We start from the raw sequence: 22,173 nt of genomic DNA, 5'->3' as shown, positions 1-22,173 counted from the left end.
GTGTCACCAATGCATCAAAAAGATACTTCTTGAGAACCCAACACTTGATGTTTCCCGCAGTACACATGTTCTCAAATGCATAATATGCTCTCTTTCCCACTTCCAAACGATGCATAGCACATTCATGCCACTTGTGATTGGATGGAACCTCAAGGCCAAGGTACTTAAAGCTCTCAACAACTTCAAGTGTCTCGTTGTTGTTCACAATGCATGGCTTCTCCTTATGGTTGGTTTTCACAAGCATAACCTTTGTTTTGGATTCATTTACAATCAGCCCACTATGCAAGCAAAAGTTCTCAAGGACAACCATAAGCTTTTGTGCATCTTCTAAAGTGTGTGCTAGAAGCACTACATCATCCGCATACAACGAAAGCATGATTACCGCATTGAAAATAGTGACCTCTTCAATGCCTTCTTCTTGCATAAAGTCAAGTACCATCTGTTCCAATTGATCGATGCATATACCAAAGAGAGTTGGTGACAATGGACATCCTTGTTTAACCCCAATAGTGCTTACAAAAATTTCTGAAATTTCTCTTCCCATACGCAATTGACAAATCACCTTCTCATAGATTCGAGAAACCGCAAGCATAAACTCACTTAGCACTTGGAGTTCTTCCATCCTTCTCCACAAATTGTTACGTGGAATCATATCAAAGGCTTTCTTAAAGTCCACAAAACAACAATACAATCGCTTGCCTTTCAACCGACTTTCCTCCATGAGAACATGAAGAGTGACAAGATGATCAATGGTGCTATGGCATCGACGAAAACCCGCTTGTCCCTTTGCACGCTTGTCATTCTCTTCAGCCCAATCACTCAATTTCATCTCCATTATGCACCCAAACAACTTTGCCATAAGAGACCCAATCATTATAGTCCGGTAGTTGCTTACATTCTTTACATCCCCTCCTTTATGCAAAGGCTTAACCCAATTAGTACTCCAATCATAAGGTATACCATGTTGAAGTGCAAGGTTGAACATATCACACATCCACTCATGGGTAAAATCTCCCGTCCATTTGATCATCTCCGGCTTGATACCTTGAAGATCTCCCGCTTTGCGAGTGGCCAACTTTTCAAGCCCACCGCATACATCCTCAATAGTAAAAAAAGACGGCATACATGGAAGTGAACCATAAAATGGCATTTTTTCAGTATTTGCTTGCTCATATAATTGCCTACAATGTGTGTATATATCCACTAGACTCAAGTTACCAAAATTCTCAACCCGCTTGCCTCTCAAGTTTCTCCAAAATCTTCCACATGCATGTGCCTTTTCTTGGACTTGAAATTCTTGTTGCTTTACTTCCCATCTTCTTCTCTTCTTTTGAATCAATGCCTTGTATGTATGCAAATGACTTTGATAGTTGTCTTTGTCCATAGTTGCATCAAGCTTTATCAAGGACTTTCGAGCATCTTGACATTCTTTATCAAACCACCTTTTGCGTGATCTATCTTTGTTGATACCATGGAGATGCTTTATAGCAAAGCATTCTTCCGCACAAGAACAAATAGCTTTCTTGAAAGCTTCCCATTTAGTTTCCAATGGTGCATCACATTGAAGCTTTGTCATCCATAATTTTTGCTCAACCATTTCAATGTACATTGGTGCCCGTTTGAAATCCATACATAGTGATAACTTCTCTTTCCTTTGGCTGAGATTGTCATGCTTAGTTGCTTCTCCACATGAAAGGTCAATACATAAGGTGAGATGGTCGGATTCCGGGGTCCATTGACCAAACATAAAACTCTTTATGCGATACATGATGGCTTCAGAGAGTAGCATATAGTCAATCACACTATCCCCATTATGTCTCCTACATGTAAATCCATTGGTTCCACTCCACAAAGATACACCATTGGCAATGAGCATACCCGTGCTATTACACATGTGTAAAAGTAACTTTCCATAGTGATCCGGCTCTTTCTCATCCATTGAAGTACAATCATACAAGTGAACTTCCTCCAACTCCCTTGAAATGTATGGCATATCAAATTGTTGAGTATCATGTTGCAATGTTTTTGTGCGAGCATTCATATCCCCAAATACAATAACATCACCTTCACCTTTGAAATAAGCAATGTCCTCTTCCAAATTAGAAAATGGTTGATCTCTATCCATGCAAGCATAAAAGGGAGAATCATGATGAGGAATGTAGCAACCGGCTACAAAAATGGGTGCTCTTTTTGGTGTCATAATTTTCAGCCATACATAACGTTTGTACTTGTCATCTTTCACAATTGATACAAAATCTTCCAATCCTTTCTTAACCATACATGCTAACCCTCCTTGTCCTCTTCGTTGCTTGAGATTCTTTGACCACATCAATGAATGTACATTGTAATCCTCCAAGCTGTTAATCCTTTGTGTATCATGCTCCCAAGTTTCAACAAGAAGTACAACATCGGCTTTGCTTGTTAGTTCATCAATGCCAACCCCCGCATTCCATGGGTATCCATTACAATTCCAAAAGCATATTTTCAATTGTAACTCGGTCTCATAGGTCACGCATCCCTATTTGCTTGAGAGATTTGCCTCCTCCTTGGGTACATTTTCTTCATGAGAGATCTCCTTGTTTTTATTATTCTTTTCCTCATATGCCTTGCGACGCATATTTTGTTGCTTAATAGTGCGATCTTCACATACAAAACATTTTGTATCCCTCAAATAGATCCAACTATTATCAAGGATAATCTTTCGCTTGGTCTCATCCGGCATGGTGCATACAATTGGCCGTTCTCCCGAGCGAGGAGCTCCTTGCTTCTCCACTCTATGTGCTCCATAGACCATAACTCCGGACATGCCAAAGTGGGTTTTGAAGAAATCTTCAATAACAATGGCAAGAGAAGGAGGTGTCTCTAACTTCTCTTCGGGAATTCCACAAATAACAATGTTCTTGGAACGTCGCTCCCGTTCCTTCAACTCCTCCACATCCACATTCTCAACATTCTTTGTTTGAACCATAGCTTGCATGAGTGAGGAATTAGAAACCACATTGCTACCACATACATCAGCCCAAGACTTGTTTGTGCATACATTTTTCATGTCGCATACATCCCGGCTCATAGTGTCAAATTTCTCCTCTTTCAATACATGGTCATGCTCTACTTTGCTCATCCGCTCCTTCAAAGCATTCAAGTCCACAAGAGAGCGTTTACATTCCTTGACTTCCTCTTCAAGTTGCATCAAACGTGTTGTTTGCATCTCAAGTGTCCTCTTGAGATTCTCATTCTCAACCACAAGTACCCTTAGTGTGCCATTCTCCATTGCAAGTGCTAGTAAGTCTTCGCCTTGACATCTTTTACCAACAGATCTTGTAAGGAAATGCAATGTGAATTCTATTGCCCATACTAACATGTAAGCATGCCATCAACAAGTTGTTGTAGTTGGGATACTTCCACCTAAGCTAGTATGGAAAGAGCCAGGCTTCCAAGTCTTGAACAGCCTATGAGGTTGTTGTTATGGAATTGATATTTATCCATTTATTGCAGCTCACAGGTGTCAAAAGTATTAGCAGATAATGGATTATGCAAAAGGATATTATATTTTAAGTATATTTGATTATTCAAGTGCTCTTTATGAGCTTTGGCCATTTATGACCGACCGGCCAGTTTGTACTCATTTTTGGGCATTCAAGAAATCTATAAATAAATACGTGCAAGAGGGAAATGCTCACTCTTGCACGGGGGGAGATTGCACCTAGTTTTACGGTCTCTTGCAATGATACCAAGTACGCCATGATCATGGTTTCCGATGTCGTTGGTTGGGTGGTTGTGTTGCTATCTCCACACTTAGGAGATTTTGGATCATTTTCCACAATGGTTGTGGACCTTGTTGAAGAAGAAGAACCCTTGCGAGTGCCGGAAGACATTGTATGTAAAATAGGAGATGAGAATCAATTTTGTTGAACCTGTTCACTTCGGAAATGCTGCTACAGAAACGCCTTCCATAACTTTGAAAATTTCTGCCTTTACATCAATGCGTAGAGGACTTTGTGCTCTTCGATTGAGGCTATAGATCACCCAAATCGGAGTTCGGATGAAGAAGTTATGATCAAAAGAGTGGACTGCTGTCTACTATGTCAAAAAACGGCTGCGTTTTTAGAGAGAGAGAGAGAGAGAGAGAGATGGCGAGCGAGGGAGGAAGGGGTGGGGGGGGCTGAGATTGAGAGGGTGTGTGTGTGTTTGAATGGAGAGGGGAAGACTTGTCTGCACTGCATGGGACTACCGAGGCCGACACGAAACGAGAGGGGGGGGGGACAGAGTCAACGGGGTGCGGAGATGGTGAGAGAGTTGAGGGGTGGGGGGAGATGGGTGTGTGTGGGTGTGAATGAGTGTGTGTGTGTGTGTGTTTGTTTTGTGAGTGTGTGTGCGTAGGATTGGGCCTATTGTCTAAAAAACGACAGGGGGGGGTTGAACGAGTCAACGGGGGTGAGGGTCTGTGAGAGAGAGAGAGAGAGAGAGAGAGAGAGAGAGAGAGAGAGGGATAATCTTGTTGCACCCTGGCTGTCGAGGACAGAGAACGGGGGAGGGTAGGTAGAGAGAGATCAACCATGGAGCGAAAGAGGGGGTGGGGGTTGAACGAGGGGGGAGAGAGAGAGGGTATGAGATGAGCGGGGAGAGGGAAGCTGTAGTGGGCCAGGGAGAGTGGTTAATGGGAAGAGAGAGGGTGGATGAGGGAATGAGAGTAGGGAGACGGCCCTCCTTGGTTGACAAACAGGAGGGGTGGGGGGGGAGGGGGCTTGGTGAGGACGAGAGAGGAGAGAGAGAGAGAGTGGCATGGCGGCCCGGTAGAGGGAGAAAGAGAGAGTATGGACGAGAGAATAGTGAGAGAGTGTGTGAATAATGGAAGAGAGAGAGGGAGGCTTCTTGTCCCAAGCATAGCAGCCCTTTGTATGGTGGCCCTTGAGAGAGAAGGCTTTTTTTATGCGCCCATTGGGCTAGGTGACACGAGAGAGAGAGAGAGAGAGAGAGAGAGAGAGAGAGAGAGAGAGAGAGAGAGAGAGAGGAGCTTTCTTCTGGTGATAATGGAGGAGTGTGGCCAAATTGAGAGGTGGCCCACCGCCTGAAGCATGGAAGGGGTGGTGGTGCACGCAAAAAAATGTTTTTTTTAATCGTTTTCCTCGTATTATGCTTCTTCTAGATTGGGGTTGGTTCTTGCGGCGACGGTTTCGAAAACCGGCCGTCAACACTTAGGACCGCCGAAGCATTTTTTCCCTCAGTAGGAGGTTTTGCCCCATGCATTGTATATAGGCCCATTCATTCTAGGGCTATCTATCTTTTCCATTGTACAATACACTCTGTGTTGTGTGCCTTGAGCTTCCTTCATCTTCTCCAAGTTGTGTGCGTTTCCCTGCAACCCTAATTCCAACAATTGGTATTAGAGGAGGTCACATCCTCCCGGGCTTAGTCGCCACCACCAGCTCCAGCACACGCCTACTCACTTTCCCCGATTTCATTGAGCTTTGGTGATTGAGTCCAAACGGCTGTTAGAGTTGTTTTGCCTACGACAGAACAAGCTCGTTGGGATGTAAAGGATGAGTAGGCTCATGCTTTGATTGTGTTGTTTGTTAAGCACACCATTACTCCTCACATTTGTTCAGCAAAATTTGCAAACCAAGCTTGGGATATTCTGGCTGGTCTTTATGCACGCCGCAATGAGGCAAAAATTGCATTGTTGTATAAATAGTTGGAGTTGAAGATTATGTATGAGGAAGATGATATGGACACTTTCCTTGGTGGTGTCAAGGATATCAATGATCAACTTATTTCTGTAGGTGAAGTCATTTAAGATAGTTCCCTTGTGTAGACTGTTCTTGATGCTTTGCTAGACTCTTACTAGACTTTTGCTAGTACTTAGAGACTCATGACCCAAGGAAATCCTAAAGTTGTCAAGTTTGATGCATTATGCACATTGTTGTTGCAAGAGTCACTTTCTAGATAAAACAGGACTATGACAGGGTGCAATTGCACTACAAGAGGTTCTTCATATTAGCGACGCTAGCAGTGCGATGCTCAAATGTGAAAATCCACGGGTGTCGCTACGTGCGCTGCTATATTATTTGTTGCATAGCGATGCCGATAGGGTAAAAAAATAAACCGAGAGCGCCAAAAAATCAGTTTTCAAATCTAAGTTTCGGCGCTCTAGAAAAATAGGTATACCTGCGCCTCTCTCTCTCTCTCTCTCTCTCTCTCTCTCTCTCTCTCTCTCTCTCTCTCCCTCCCTCCCCCCCCCCCGCCTCCCTCCTACACACACACACATACGCGCGCGCGAGGAGAGGAAGGAGACCCATGTATGCTCCTTCCCTCACCTCCCTCTCATGTTCCCTTCCTCTCTTTCTCTCTCTTCCTCTCTCTCTCTCTCACACACACACACACATTGTGTATGAGAGAGAGAGAGAGAGAGAGAGAATGTACACACATGCATAAATAAAAAACACATACACACACACATTGAATGTACAAATAATGTACACACACATGCATAAACAAAGAATGCATACACATACACATTGAGAGAGAGAGAGAGAGAGAGAGAGAGAGAGAGAGAGAGAGAGAGAGAGACAGATAGATTTAAAAAAATAGAGAACAGTAGAGAAAATATGAAATAAAATGTTATATTGAACGTCTTCAAAATTTCAAAATGATTTTTGAGACCAATCTGATAAATTAAACTCCTTGTGGATTGAATATAATGTCTGCGTTGTCCAAGAAAATAGTTCATTGGTCGGTGAAGAGATTCATCAATGTCTGTCTATGTAAATAGATGTACTATGACATATATAGATAAAGAGAGAGGGAAAGAAAGAAAGATAGATAGATAGATAGAGAGAGAGAGAGAGAGAGAGAGAGAGAGAGAGAGAGAGAGAGAGAGAGGTTTAAGATTTAGGTTTTATATTTGAGTTAGACTTAAGATTAGGCTAGATTTAAGATTAGATTAGATTTAGGGTTAGGTTAGATTTAAAATTAGGTTAGACTTAACATTAGGTTAGATATAAGATTAGATTAGGTTTAGGTTTAGGTTTATGTTAGATTTAAGATTAGGTTAGACTTAAGATTAGGCTAGGTTTAAGATTAGATTATGTTAGACTTATGATTAGGTTAGATTTAAGATTAGATTAGATTTACGTTTATGTTAGATTTAGATTTAGGTTAGATTTAAGACTAGATTAGATTTAAGATTATATTAGATTCAAGTTAGATTTAAGATTAGATTTTGGATTTAGTTTTTAAATTAAAGTTTACCTTCAGGATTACGATTTAAATTTAGAGTGTGATCCTTATCTTCCTCTCCATAGATGCGGCATTAAGTTAGAAATATTTCAACAACATGATACTCATAATGGAGATAGACATGTAATGTGCACAGTAATGTCTCGAACTAGGAGCTGCTGTGAAGAGATGTTAAGCTATTTTTGTGAATTGCTACAGTTGAACAAGAGGCAAAGAGGTTTTTTCCACTACATGCATTGTCATGTAGACGTGGGTGTGTAAATTTCTCGTATTCACAAATATAGGCATTGACCAACAAAGACAAGATTATAACTCGGTGGTTCTGATCTCCGTGCACCTCTAGACCGAGGTGTGCAAGGATCGGACATGGCTAGAGGAATTTGAGGTAGTTTATAGTGTGATCTATAAGAGACGGAGAACGCCAATAGACGATTAAATTTATGTTCAAGTTATAAGGTTTTTACATTCATTATGAGTAGTGATGATGATGTGGGACCGTCCAACCAAAACACCTATCTCTCAATAAGGATCTTATGTCCTTGTAATCAATGGAAACATGTTGTGCAATGGATAAGACTTGTTTCTTTGTAGCACGTTCACAAATTTGGCGAGTTTGATCCATCTATTATAGATCGAGTTGTTGCCAATTACAACTCGTCGGACTCTGACGTTGGCTTCACAATCCAATGATGCAAAAGTGGGTTTCACAATACGAGGATGCAAAGCAAGAGCGACAAAGGGCACGAATTGAGTGGACGCAGAAGACGACCAATGATGCATTATCCAGCAAGTCTTGAGAGCCTACCAACTTTCATGAGCTTAATATGGTTGCACAACCAATTGAAGAGTGCACAACAGTGTGGCGAATAAGTGACTGAGGAGGAGTGAGAGTACTCTCGGGGTTGCACGACCAAGGTAAGTTTGCAATGTACGACTTGTGGCTTTCCAGATGTTTGGACGTCCATTCATAATCTTTGTTGGTTGTAGTATAAGTCATACACGGCAGCATGGTGTAAAGGTTGATATTTTAGGGTGGAACGGATCGACAAAAAGTGTTTTACACAAGATTGGGAAATCATGGCAAAATTTGAATAGTCTAGTCGAGGACTGTCCTCTGATGCAGATCCTATGGTGGCGGAACTCATTTACTTCGGCACGCTACAAGAGATTTTGAGGATCGATTATAGAGGATTTTTTGTGGATTTGTTCGACGTGAAATGGTTCAAGATAAACATGGAGGACGTAACGCTACTGTGCGCAGAAGAGAGTAAGGTTTCCTTGAGGTGGATTCAACTAAAAAATGGACCGACCGAACAGACACTTTAGTACTACCCGAGCATTGTGAACAAGTAAGTCTATAAATATTTAACATCCAATTTTAGAGGACTGGTGGTTTGGAATCAATCATGCAAGTTATGTGACTCTTGCAGGTGGTGTTTCATCCTACAAAGTCTGCATCAAACTGGTGGTATGTCATAGAGGTAGCCCCTCGTAGTGCACGGGCGTAGGAGGGCTACCATGTGCCAATCACAGTGGCATCAGTGGAGTAGATCGAAGAGGATGCTGAGTCGGAAGCCGCCGAGGTGGTGCCAGACGAGCCTGGCGCTGCTACTCTCTATGGGATGCATGTAGAGGATCTACAAAATGAAACGGAGGACATCTGCCTAAATGGAGAGCTCTATATAGACATAGGGAGTTATGCAAGGATGAGAGAGAGACCTATATTGTATTCGCATGGATTTTTGTCCACTCTTGTCTATATTCTATACTTGAGAAATTTATTTGTGTTTAATCAAATTATAACTTGTTCATGTTTTCTTCTCCATTCATCATTAAGATAAATAATGTTTGTGTGTTTGATGCAGGTATGGATGACGATCAATTTCTTTCTTCCTTGTCATCCGAGCAGAGGAGACGGTATAAGGAGCGTCATCACTCTAGAGCACCATCGCGTCGTTCCACTCCTTCAGCTTCTCCCTCTGTTTCGGAGCAATCAACGCGCTCCAAGAGATCAGTGTCGATTAGATGATCTACACACTCTTCTAAGCATCGACGCTCTAGTGGTGGCGGTTGCTGTGGAGATGCCACCGCTGATGCTTCCACACCACCTCGTAGTCGACAAGGCTTCCTTCCCCTTCTTTGCCCGCTCTCACACCAGCCACGACATCGCCATCTACTCCAGGTTTTGCACGGCTATCGTCTGTTCCTTGCTACACACCACTCGCTACTCCTTCGGGAGTCACTCCAATCGAAACTCCTCTCTTCGGGGCCTACACTCCAGTGGAGACAACTGTCGTCTGTACCCCCATCGAGATGCCACTTGAGACGCCACTCAAGACCCCTGTTGAGACACCTAAGTTCACGTGTCACAGGCGAGAGGGCTTACCGTACTCGATTGACATCAGCGGCGGCATCATCTTGGATGATGACGGTAAGAAGGCGATCTCGCGCATACACAGCCTTTGCTCTGAGGTGTTTCGACACTACATACTAAACACCTAGAGTGAAGTAACAAATGAATTAAAAGACAAAGTCGTCCGCATGCTGCATGTCAAGTTTCCCCTGCCAAGTCAGGATAAGCACTTCATGAAGACCTGATGAAGGTGCAGATGCGCGAGTACTGCAAGCACAAGCGTTTTGAAGTGCAAAAATCAATAAAGCATGGGTGGAACATGCCAGATTGGCTGGCCAAAGAAGATTGGAAGAATGCAAAGCGAGCAGCATGCGAGAATCCTGACAAGTGGAAGCAACAAAAGGAGGCAGCCAAAGCGCAAGTAGAGGCAGGGAGCTTGCACCACTAGGAGAGCGGCGGGTGGGCATCATTTGAGGACAATTTTGTAAGTATTGTTTTTTCATTTCCCTTTAGGTTTGATAGTTATGGATAATTGTACTTTTAAATTCTAACATACGTATTCTTTGTATGTTTTGAATAGTGGCCGATGACAGGACGTGACCTCACATCGTACGAGCGCGATTATGCGGGCAAAAAGGGCTTGAACTCCCTTATGGACATTTTCAGTTCTTGTGCCGACATGGTTAGTATTTCCCTTTACTCTCTTACATTTGTTGTATCTTAATGATAAGCTAAAAAAATAGATTTTTTTGTAATTATATTTTTATACTTATAGAAAGTCTTATTGTTTTTTTTTTCAAAATTCGAAAGATACGCCGCTTGGACGCGATGAGACATCTGATTAGACGATGTCAATCTAGCCGTAGCCAGATAGCACTAGTTTTCTTTTGTCGTAGCATGTATATTGAGATGACGTGTGTACGTCTTCTTTGTAACTATTGGTCAAGGATGTATTTACTCAATAATGACAATTGTGTTGTAACTATGACATTTTGGTCAAAGCTTAACAATCAAGTGATTTTGCCTATGATGTGTATAATTTTTTCATTGTATTACTTTTTTCAATTCATTTTTCTCGCATATTTTGGTTTCATGTGATGTTGTGTTTGGGGAAGATTCTGTTCAGCCTATGATGTCATGTACTACAGATAGGAATGTAAGCTCATAGGACATTTATGACAGTTTATTGCCTCTTTTCAGTGGTGGAAGTTTGAATGTAAATTCAAATGAGGAAAATGTACAGCCTATGGGGGTTTTTGGAAATTTTGCAGATCATCCTATTACTAATGCAGATGTACATGATGTACTTGATGAGGATAGGGCTGAAAATAAGCAGGCTAGAGGTATGCCAAAATGGCTGGTGAATACACTACGTGATAGTAAATTGGATGCACCTTTGTCTAGTCGTACTCGTTCAGGTTCTTGCCATGCATCTTATCCAATAGATTGTTATGCTTTGGCTGTGTCTTGCTTACATGATATTGAGGAACCCATGTTTTTTTATGAAGCACATAATTCAAAAAATTGGAGGCTGCCATGCAATCATAATAAGATGCACTTCTAGCAAATGACACATGGACTTTATGTGATTTCCCTCCTGCAAAAAAGGCCATTGGTACGAAGTGGGTTTACAAGTTGAAATACAAGCCAGATGGTGAGATGAATCGCTATAAGGCTCGACTTGTTACAAAGGGTTATGCACAGCAAAAAGGCATAGATTATGAAGAGACTTTTGCTCCCACTTGTCGTATGACTACTGCGCATTTTCTATGTGCATTGGCATTTCATTTTGGTTGGGATGTACATCAATCCGATATTATTATTGCTTTCTTGAATGGTGACATTTTTATAGGAAGTCTATGTAACGCATCCTCGCGGTCTTGTGAAGAAAGGACAAGAGAAAAAGTGCGCATGTGCAAATGTATGAAGGCTTTGTATGGGTTGAAGCAATCTCCTTGTGCTTGGTAAGACAAAGCTGACACTCATTTGGTCAAATGAGGCTTTCATAACAGTCCAATAGAAAGCACATTGTATGTCAAGCGTGATTGTGATGTACTTCTCATTGTCGTTCTTATGTGGATGATTTGCTGATCACTGGTCCCAATGAGGCACATATGGCTGAATTAAACGCTGATTTGAATGCTACTTTAAAGATGAGAGATTTGGGGCTGTTGCATCATTACTTGGGCATACAACTTAAGCAATGTGATGGTAGTATTTCCTTGTGTCAGAAAAGTTACATAGAGAGATTGCTATGTAAGTTTGGACTTGAGGATTGCAAACCTATTTCCACTCCCATGGAAATAGGTTTGAAGTTGAGTCTACATGATGCTAGTGATTCTGCTGATGTCACTCTTTACCAAACTATTGTTGGCTGCCTCATTTATGTATGCAACACGAGGTCCGATATTTAGTTTGCAGTCTCATAGGTCAGCAGATATATGCATAGACCAGGGTCTAAGCATTGGCAGGCAGTCAAGAGGATTTTTCACTACTTGAGTGGCACTTTGCATCTTGGCTTGTTTTATCCCAAGGGGGAATCATTGCCGCCCGCAAGATTTACATGCTTTTTTGGACTCAGATTGGGCTAGTTATTATGACACGCTGTCATGCCGTGGCACGTACATAGTGTGAAATAAGAAAAATTCACCTCACTTTTGACACTTCTCGATGCATGCAAAGAAAATAAGTAATGTACATATTGCGATATATACCAAAACAACTACTGCAGTCGCTATCATGTACATATCTTTTCGGGGAATCGTGGCCCTTGATGTGGTGTCTTTGTGTGCTTTCATACTTGATAAGATGCTTAATTTGGTTTGACGATGTACATATTCCAAGTGTTTCATGGTGGCACACTCATCTCCCCTACAAAGTCCGATGCGGGTAAAAACTGCCAAAAATAGTAGCTAACAGGCCCTGTTGTAGAATTGCATGGAAAGTGATGCAAAATGTTATATTAATAAAAAATGATGATTATCTATTCTTAGCAAGTGATCCCACAAATTCAGGGTTTTTTAACTTTGTTTTGGAATTTTCGCATCAAAAAATGGCATTTTTTGGGACAAAAAATGAGTTGAAAATGACCTAGTTTTGGTCCAAAGTGGAAAACTGGCCCAATAATTGACACATCAGCTCATATTACCGTGGGTAAGAGAGAGAGGGATGCTTTTTACAGAAAAAACTTGCAACTTTTCTCTACTGTGCAATAGCTTCCATGGTTACCCAATCTATGTGTGCTGCAGTCCCGCCTCTTCGCAATCTTGTATTTGAGCTTGTGAGGGAGTGAACTAGGGTTTCCCCTTATCAAAATGGTGTGTGGGCTTCAATTTAGAAGCTCATAAATCTCTACAAGATCATAAAATCATCTCCGTGAAGGTGGAATCTCGTGCATTCCTTTCAAATAACTGTTTGGTGCTATGGCTATGTAATTGGGAGCGAGGCTACATGATACCATGAAAGAAGTTTGGGTTTCGATTGAGATTTGTGCTTGTATGAGCAATGAGGTTTCATGGCTGAAACTTTAGTGTTTTTAAATGATTTTTTTAAGTACAATTAAATGTGATTTGGTGATCCTCTCATCACAATGTCAACAACGAAAACAAGCAGATTGCAAGCACGATAGGAAAGAGGGTTTGTGACTTTGCTGTCACAAACGCTCTTAGACTTTTAGTCACCCTTAGAAAGAGGGTTGGTGATTATCCACAAACTCTTTTTCACAAAGTGTTTGTGACTCTCATCACGAACTCTCACAGCTAGAGGTTTTACACCTTCCCAGCTAGGACCGCACACATTCCGACATTTCTGGTGAACACGACACGAAGTAGATAGAGTGAGGATTTGTGATGATATAATGTTGGATGTACATGATGTAATTTCAGCAAGGAATATCCAATATAGTGTCAAACAAAATTTGGTTAACCAAAGTGATGCAAATGGAAGAAGCAGTGGGGATTGCATTGGGTGCAGTGTATGAGAAATGTAATGTCTTTGAGGATTATGACCCAAGAGGCTTTCTTGAGTGCTATGCAATGGAGATAAATTCAAGGGGTTCCTGAAATATTGATGATTATGTCATTTCAATAGTTGGTAGCTCCAGATTTCTATCAGCAAGTACAAGATATTGCAACGGAATGTGGAGACAACTGGGATGACGTTTCAAATGCTTTTACACAAGAAACCTTTGGCTTTATGGAATGGGAAATGGAGCGCATTGCTTCTACAAAAGTACATGTTGTGCAGGATGCTGAAAGTAACAAGTTGATACAAGTACCATGCTGGAAGCTATAATAGATGAGTGCCTTCTACATGACAAAACATTGTTACGTGCAAAAGATGAGGATGTAGTCAAAGCTGTTTATGCAAAATTTGATGTTTCAGTTTTGGCACATGAGCATTATGCTTCCTTGTGTGATGCTATGAAGCTTTCACATAGACCTATGGTTGAAGATACTATGGATGGTACTAAATTTGCAAACGATGCTGGAGTTTCAATGGAATGAATTCCTTTTTGTGATGCTTACACTGCTTTTGGTGAATTGGTTATGCAAAAATTATCCTATTGTGGAGAAAAGGATGATAAAGATGTTGTAAAGAATGTGGTAGAGCACGGATGTAACCAAGGAGATGTAAACATACAAAACGGTATGACCCAGGATGACATAGAGCATTGTGACTTGGAAGTTGGTTCATGCTTCAAATATCCAAATGAAGATAATACTTTTTGTGATGCCAATGCTTTTTGTGATATGCTTGTGGATTGGCAGATGAAATGTATTTCAAAGTTGCAGACTCTTGTTTGGAGGGGATGCAAGTTGATATGCAACCACCCACTCCTACTAATGAGTGGAAGGGTTACAATGATGAAATGGAAAAAGAATTGACTTCTATATTTGTGAAGCATGCCGATTTCTGTGAGATTGAAGTACAAAGATATTTGAAAGAAGGTGTGATGGTAGAGAAAAAGTGTGAAGAAAATATGGCCTATATGCATACCACATACGATGAGGATCCATTGTAGCATGGGATATGCTCTCAAGAGGTCCCAATGAAGAGGATCTTATGTATCTTTTGGATGAATCTTTCTATGGTTTCCATGCCACATGCAACAAGGGTTCTAAAAGATATCAATCATGTCATGAAATGGGACAACAAGAACATGAGGACATGAAGCTTATGGCTCTTTTAGATGATGCTTTGGAGGAATTTCAAGCTCCTTATGATAGGGGTTTCCAAAAGTATGATGAGGTATGTGACCTACAGAAAGAAGGAGATGAGCATGAGGTAGATCTTATGATATTCTTGGAGGAGGTTTTACATGATTTCATGCCTATAAGAGAAGTTAGGCATGTAGCTTATGAGGCACTAAATGAGGTAATGGATAATATGGAGCTTGATGATTCACGGATGCATGCTGAAATTTTAGATACTAGAAGGGGTGATGCAAATTCACTAGAAATTCATGCTATGTGGTATATGTGGGACTTTTTTATGTTACCATATGACCCAGGAGGACATTATGATGCTTATGGACTTTGTTTGAGTATTTATATGCCCTTCGATAGAGGGAAATGGGTTGATGCCTTGATGGATATCTCTCTAATCTTATGCCTATCAATCTAGGGAATGCATTAATTATCATATGGTTGTACTCTTATAACAGAAAGATTGTATGCTTTCCTTATGATCCAGGTGGGAAATATGTGCTTATTGTTTCTCTGATTGGATGTTTACAATCAAGGCGTATCCAAACAAAGAAGCAATCCAGTTGGCACATGCCGAAGGATGTGCAGGTTTAGAGGGGGTGGATGTCGTGCCCGGCATGTACATAGTGTGAAATAAGAAAAATTCACCTCACTTTTTACACTTCTTGATGCATGGAAAGAAAAGAAATAATGTATATATTGTGTTATATACTAAAATGACTACTACAGTCGCTATCATGTACATATCTATTCGGGGTATCGCGGCCCTCGATGTGGTGTATTTGCGTGCTTTCATACTTTATGAGATGCTTAATTTGGTTTGACAATGTACATATTCCAAGTGTTTCTTAGTGGCACACTCATCTCCCCTACAAAGACCGATGCGGGTAAAAACTGCCAAAATTAGTAGCTAACAGGCCCTATTGTAGAATTGCATGGAAAGTGACCCAAAATGTTATATTAATTAAAAAATTAGGCTCAACTATTCTTTTTATTCTTATGCAAGCGATCCCACAAATTACGGGTTTTTTTAAACTCTGCATGGGACTTTTTGCATCAAAAATGGCATTTTTTGGGTCAAAAATGAGCTGAAAATGACCTAGTTTTTGTCCAAAGTGGCAAAATGGCCCAATTATTGACACATCAGCTCATATTTCCATTTGTAAGAGAGAAAGTGCTTTTTTCTCTTATGTGCAATAGCTTCCATGGTTGCCCAATCTATGTGTGTTGCAGTCCCGCCTCTTCGCAATCTTGTATCTGAGCTTGTCAGGGAGTGAATTAGGGTTTCCCCTTATCAAAATGGTGTGTGGGATTCAATTTAGAAGCTCATAAATCTCTGCAAGATCATAAAATCATCTCCGTGAAGGTGCATTCCTTTCAACTGTTTGGTGCTATGACTATGTAATTGGGGACGAGGCTACATGATACCATGAAAGAGGTTTGGGTTTCGATTGAGATTTGTGCTTGTATGAGCAATGAGGTTTCATGGCTGAAAATTTAGTGGTTTTAAATGGTCTTTCTAAGTGAAATTGAATGTGATTTGGTGAACCTCTCATCATAATCTCAACTACGAAAACAAGCAAATTCCAAGCACGATAGGAAAGAGGGTTTGTGACTTTGCTGTCACAAATGCTCTTAGACTTTTAGTCACCCTTAGCAAGAGGGTTGGTGATTCTCCACAAATTCTATTTCACAAAGTGTTTGTGACTCTCATCACGAACTCTCACAGGCAGAGGTTTTGCACCTTCCCAACTAGGACTGCACACATTCTGACAATGCGAGTGTCCACAAGTGGTTTTGTTTTCATGCTTGGTAGTTCATGTATTTCATGGTTGAGCAAGAAGCAACCTACTATGGCCACTTCCAGTTGTGAGGCTAAGTACAAGGCAGTCTTCACAGTTAGTGTTGAGTGTGTATGGCTCAGACGCCTTATGGCTGATTTGGGTGTTGGAAAGGACACTGCCAACACTATCTATACTAACAATCAGAGCGCATTGAAAGTTGCAAGGAACCCAATTTTTCATGCTCGCTCAAAGCACATTGACGTGCATTACCACTATGTCAGGGAGATGCTCTCAGCTAGAGATATCAACTTGGTTTATGTGCCAACATAGGACAACCTTGCAGATATTTTCACAAAGGCATTGTCTTGAGAAGTTTGAAGCTTTCCGCAAAGCTTTGGGCTTACTCCCCTTTGTGGACTGATCATTTTCTCAGGGCATGGCACTTCCCTTTACTCATGTGCAAGCTCTCGTTCACCGCATCACTCCAAGAGGGGATTTGTTACCATATACATGTGGTAGTGATGTGTGTGAACACCCTTAGGACTGCCAAGGCATTTTTTTCCTCACTAGGAGGTTTTTTTCCCCGTGCGTTGTATATACGCCCATTCATTCTAGGGCTATCTATCTTTTCATTGCACACTAAGTAATACACTCTATGTTGTGTGCCTTGAGCTTCCTTCGTCTTCTCCAAGCTGTGTGCATTTCCTTGCAACCCTAATTCCAACAAAATTTTACAAGTTTCTCGTTTTCCTCATATATGCAATGGTTCTTGAACTATAAGCTTAAGAAAGGATTCTCCAAAAATAGTGGATCTCCTGTGGTATTGGAACTTTTTTTCCAAAACCCTGAAAAGACGCTTTTATGTCATGTTACGTTACCAACCTAATGTTAAGGCAAAGAAAATCTTAAAGTCATATTGCTGATGTCCGAGATATGAGGATGTTGAGGAGTCAGTTGAGCAATTGTTCTATCATTGTCCTCATGAATAACAATATAATGCTAAAATAGTTACAACATTGCTTGAGGTTGATTCATCCTCAACCTCTCTCCCAACACAAAATCGTTTTAGGATTATCTTATCATTTGGATATCACCTTGTGGAATATCAGGAGAGCTATATACTTATGGAATGTTTGGTGTGGTAGGAATAATCACTTGTATTGTAACTCCTCTCAAGCTCCATTTTATCTTTCACTGTTACTTTCCGACTCTTTGGGGCATAGTATACTGCGTAGATTCGCACGGGCTTCTATCCCCCCCCCCCCCCCCCCCCCGTCACTCATCAACAACTTTGTCGGTTGTTGCTAATTGCCGCCAATGTAAACAAACCATTTTTCAGTAAATGGGGGTAGAGAACTGAGTTGTCCAACTTTGTCGATTTTGGCAGAGTTGAGAATAGTGGCAATGTTTTCTTGCATATGCAAATGGGGCATACTAGGTTTAGTGTAATCCCACCTACAAATTTTGAGATTTACCTCTAAACTTTATGTTTGAAGGTGAGAAAACCCACAAATTTTTTTAAAAATTAGTGTAATTTGGTGTAACAAGTGAAAATTTCATGAGGCCTACCAATTAAAGGTGATGTAAGGATAGTTGTTTAGCATGCCCATAGCAAATGAGGTTAAGTTAGGAAGCCCTTAAGCATGATAAGAAGTGGTACATTGTAACCGTTATCAGCTTTTGAGGTTCTTGAGAAGAATGAATACGATTCTACCAACCAAGCAAACAATGCAATTTCATAGACATAGCTTTGAAGCCGAAACGATTACATAACCTATCAAATAGCCTTTAAAAAATGTATAACAACACAAAGATGGCCTAAAAATTATGTAGACTTTCAAGAGACCTTGAAACATCTTTAAACATGTGATATAGTGGAAGTGGAAAAATGCTTGGCGGACTCAATCAAAGCTTCAAAATGTTAATACTTCTTTGATAAACACAATAATACCACACTACTAGTGTGGAACCTGAAGGTTGAAATAATAAGTAAAGTTGAGTGTATGTCAATGAGTGTACTAGCGGAGGGTCCCAAGTGGGTGGCAATGGAAGGCCCCCGTGCAGATCTTGTGGTGGAGAATGAAGGCCCAGCTCTTATTTTCACCCCTTGCAATCTTGTTAAACAACATCTCTTTGACAATGTCAATAAGTTATTCAATGATCCCCAAGTGAACTTTAGAGGAGGCCATCTTTAGAGTAAGTGAGACATGTCAGCAAGAGAAGCTTATTACTGATCTCATAAAAGCATGATCTATGTTGTAAAGTAGACTTCCTAAAGTGCTATAGCACAAAGTACGTCTAACCCAATGCTTGAATCTGACGTAAAGAAAGCCCTCCAATATGCAAGGATTCGACATGCATGCAACATTAGCTGAAGTCCAAAGAAAAAGAAGTCCTACAAACAGGATTTGCTAGAAACTAGAGAGGTTGGCACTCATGAGAGACAAATTTAATGTGTTCGTTGGGGTGGGTGGTGATCTTTAGAGCGCACAGAACATCACCACATCCACCATTCATGCTGATGATGAGCCCTACTACATTGTGTACTGCTACTGATTGATATGTCCCTCAAGGCAAGGATAAAAAAAATATGGGTAAGCAAGCATCATTGGCAACTCTTTGCTTTTTCTTCTCCTACACACATTTCACAAGCTTCCATTTCATTCACCATTGCTACTTGACAGTTCAGCCGAATGCAACTGCAGGATGTACTAGATCCAACATCAAAGAGGAATTGGGTGTGGTAAAGAGGCAGCATGCACGGAACTTGGTAAGATTTAGGGGCCTTTGATCCCTCTTGGCTTCATGTCTTCCATAGGTTGCGCACACACAGAACTGTCCTCTCACTGGCCAACTCCAACACACCAAAGAAAAAAACCTTGCAGTGCTCTCTCTAGATGAATGTAGGCCAACTCCTCCTTTCATAATCAAGGCAGTTCTCACTCCGCTAGCCCCCCATGCATGAATACTTTCTCTAATAGTGATATTTCCTCTAATTATATTCTTACTTTACACGCTCTGCTCCCAATTTTGTCCCATCTCCAAGCTTCACATTCCCTTATGGTGGCAACATTGAACAGTGTGGGTTGGTAGGAATGCTCTTCATGATGGCCTCACTTATACAAAGATGTGACCGACTTGTAGTTGATGATCACTCTTGGTGATAACCACCTCTTCCATGACACCTATATCATACACTGAGTGGCTTCCCTCGCAACGTGCTCAATGCCACCACAATAGTCACGTCCTTTCACAGTTTCACCTGCTAAAGAAGAAATGCTCAATGGCCAAGCTGAAGGGACATGGATAGACATGTAGTTGCTAGACACATCACAAAGGAGCAATTGACTCCTTGATGCTTTTTATAGAAGAGCCCTAGAACTCCTATGGTTCTGAGATGGATTAAATTTGTAGGGATGGCACCCACCAGCAAGTCAAGCCCCATGCTCAACATCATTAGAGTAGTGAGATAATCATATCTTCAGGTATGTCGCCCTCCAATTTTTTGCAGGAGAGATCCAATACCTATGTGGTACTAAGGTCTGCATCATTGTTTAAGAGGTCTCCTACGCAGTCCGGAGGAGTCACAAGAATTCATCATTACTTGGTTAGCATAGAGGGCATATTTCAATCCTTGGCCCGTCAACAGCCCACGTGGCTCCAACGCCATCAACATCCCAAAAAAACAATGCGCAGCCTAATAAAACGCCGCCAAAAAAACACTGCGCCTCTGAAGCTAGCGCTGAAATGCAAAAGCTACCAAGTGAATAAAAACGAAGTAACCACAAGCAGTTCACACGTTCCAGAATCACAGCAGAAGCAATACGATCTTCTCCACAAGCAGTTCGCAAGGTTGGCAACCTCGCTCTCTTCTCTCTCTCTCTCTCTCTCTCTCTCTCTCTCTCTCTCTCTCTCTCTCTCTCTCTCTCTCTCTCTCTCTCTCTCTCTCTCTCTCTCATCATGGCCGATGACTCTCTCTTGAACGGGCGTCCACCCACACCTCGGATTCACAATGCTGCCAATTGTCCTGTAGGTCTTCATTACTTGCTAGTGCATCTTGCATGGATAACTTATTTGATGTTTTGAGACCATGTCCACCTTGTGCAACGTCTAGGAGGGGAGTGTTATTATGCACGAGTAGGGGGTGTCCATGCTGAGGATAAGGGGGTCTTACTGGAAGGAATGGCAGTAGTATTCACGATAATAACTAGGCCTTCTCGCTCGTAGAAATACAATTACACCACAGAGAGAGAGAGAGAGAGAGAGAGAGAGAGAGAGAGAGAGAGAGAGAGAGAGAATCATGGACAAGGGGTTAGAGGCCATATAATAAGGCCGCGATAGCGTGATTTTTTTTTCTTGTGCATATCAAGTCTTTTGCCTTCCCATGCTCATCAAATTTCGAATGCCTCTCTTGGAGTCCATTGACTGCGGGATATGCACAACAAGAGCAAGATAGAAAACTCTCGATTGTTTTCAGCGGATGCAAAAAGCTCTGGGGCGTTTTAATCAAATACGAAGGGAAAGCTCACCCCGCCTCCAGTATGCACCTACTGTGCTCAAAACCAGTATGCACCTACACACTCAAAATGGCTCTCTACCACTGTAAAAAAGATCCCTCTTGGCGCTTCCATACCAAAGCTTGGTAATGCAAATTCAGACTTTGCAATGTCCACTCCACCTCAACTATCATGTTTGTTTCGAGCAGTGTTGTTATACGGAAGCTTAAATGCAACCTGCGTGCCTCGACAGTAATCAATCTACGGTGAGTAACCATTACTATTTCTTGATTTTTGACATTGAGAACGCATTTAATGAACTCACTGAAAATGGCATGCTGCCGTGGAAATGGCACGTTCCCTTGTATTATAAAAATTGGGGAGGACTGTGCAAACTCTCCCATGCAAGGAAACTTGCATGTTTTCTTTTTTTTCGAATCATAGAAATGGGACAACAAACAATTAATAACATTAACATCTTGTATGATTACAAACATCGAACTCGATAAAACTCTAACCCTCCTATGTTTTTTTGCAAGGTAAACCTCTGAAAGACAAGGTCGATTTGCTCTAGATTGTCTTTGAGCAGATACAATGTGAGTGTGTTTCGCCAAATGCAGTGACATACGTTTACGCATTGAAGATTGTGCCACAATCAAAGCTACGAAGCTGATTCATGATAGATTCTAAGGCAGCGGCTTTTGCAAAGCCATGTCACATTGGGTGGTGCGCTCATGGACATGTAAATTTGAAATGTCGTCTCTTGGACAATGTCACTCGTGGATGGGAAGGGAAGAGCTGTCTTCAAATTCAAATCGCTTATACTTGGACCTTCTAACCTTGTTGCCTTACGCAAGAAATCAACATGGTTTAGAGAATTCATCATGAGATCACCATATGAAGCAGCTTTGGGTGGAGTCTGCAAAAACTATTATCCACAAATTAATCAAGAACCATTGCATGCCAAACTTGCATACGTGAAAGGTATCAAGCTCTCTCTCTCTCTCTCTCTCTCTCTCTCTCTCTCTCTCTCTCTCTCTCTCTCTCTCTCTCTCTCTCTCTCTCTCTCTCTCTCTCTCTCTCTCCATTTTCTTTTT

General features: G+C 41.3%; 1 pseudogene; it reads left to right on the top strand.

Annotated features, from left to right (window-relative positions):
* Window positions 1-14,232: 14,232 nt before the first annotated feature.
* Window positions 14,233-15,390, top strand: LOC147465344 (uncharacterized; annotated as a pseudogene).
* The last annotated feature ends 6,783 nt before the right edge of the window (window positions 15,391-22,173 follow it).

This window comes from Adiantum capillus-veneris, chromosome 1 (assembly GCF_014529385.1).
Source record: "Adiantum capillus-veneris isolate H3 chromosome 1, ASM1452938v2, whole genome shotgun sequence".
NCBI classification, from domain to species: Eukaryota; Viridiplantae; Streptophyta; class Polypodiopsida; order Polypodiales; family Pteridaceae; genus Adiantum; species Adiantum capillus-veneris.
This window is presented reverse-complemented; position numbering and strand designations above follow the sequence as displayed.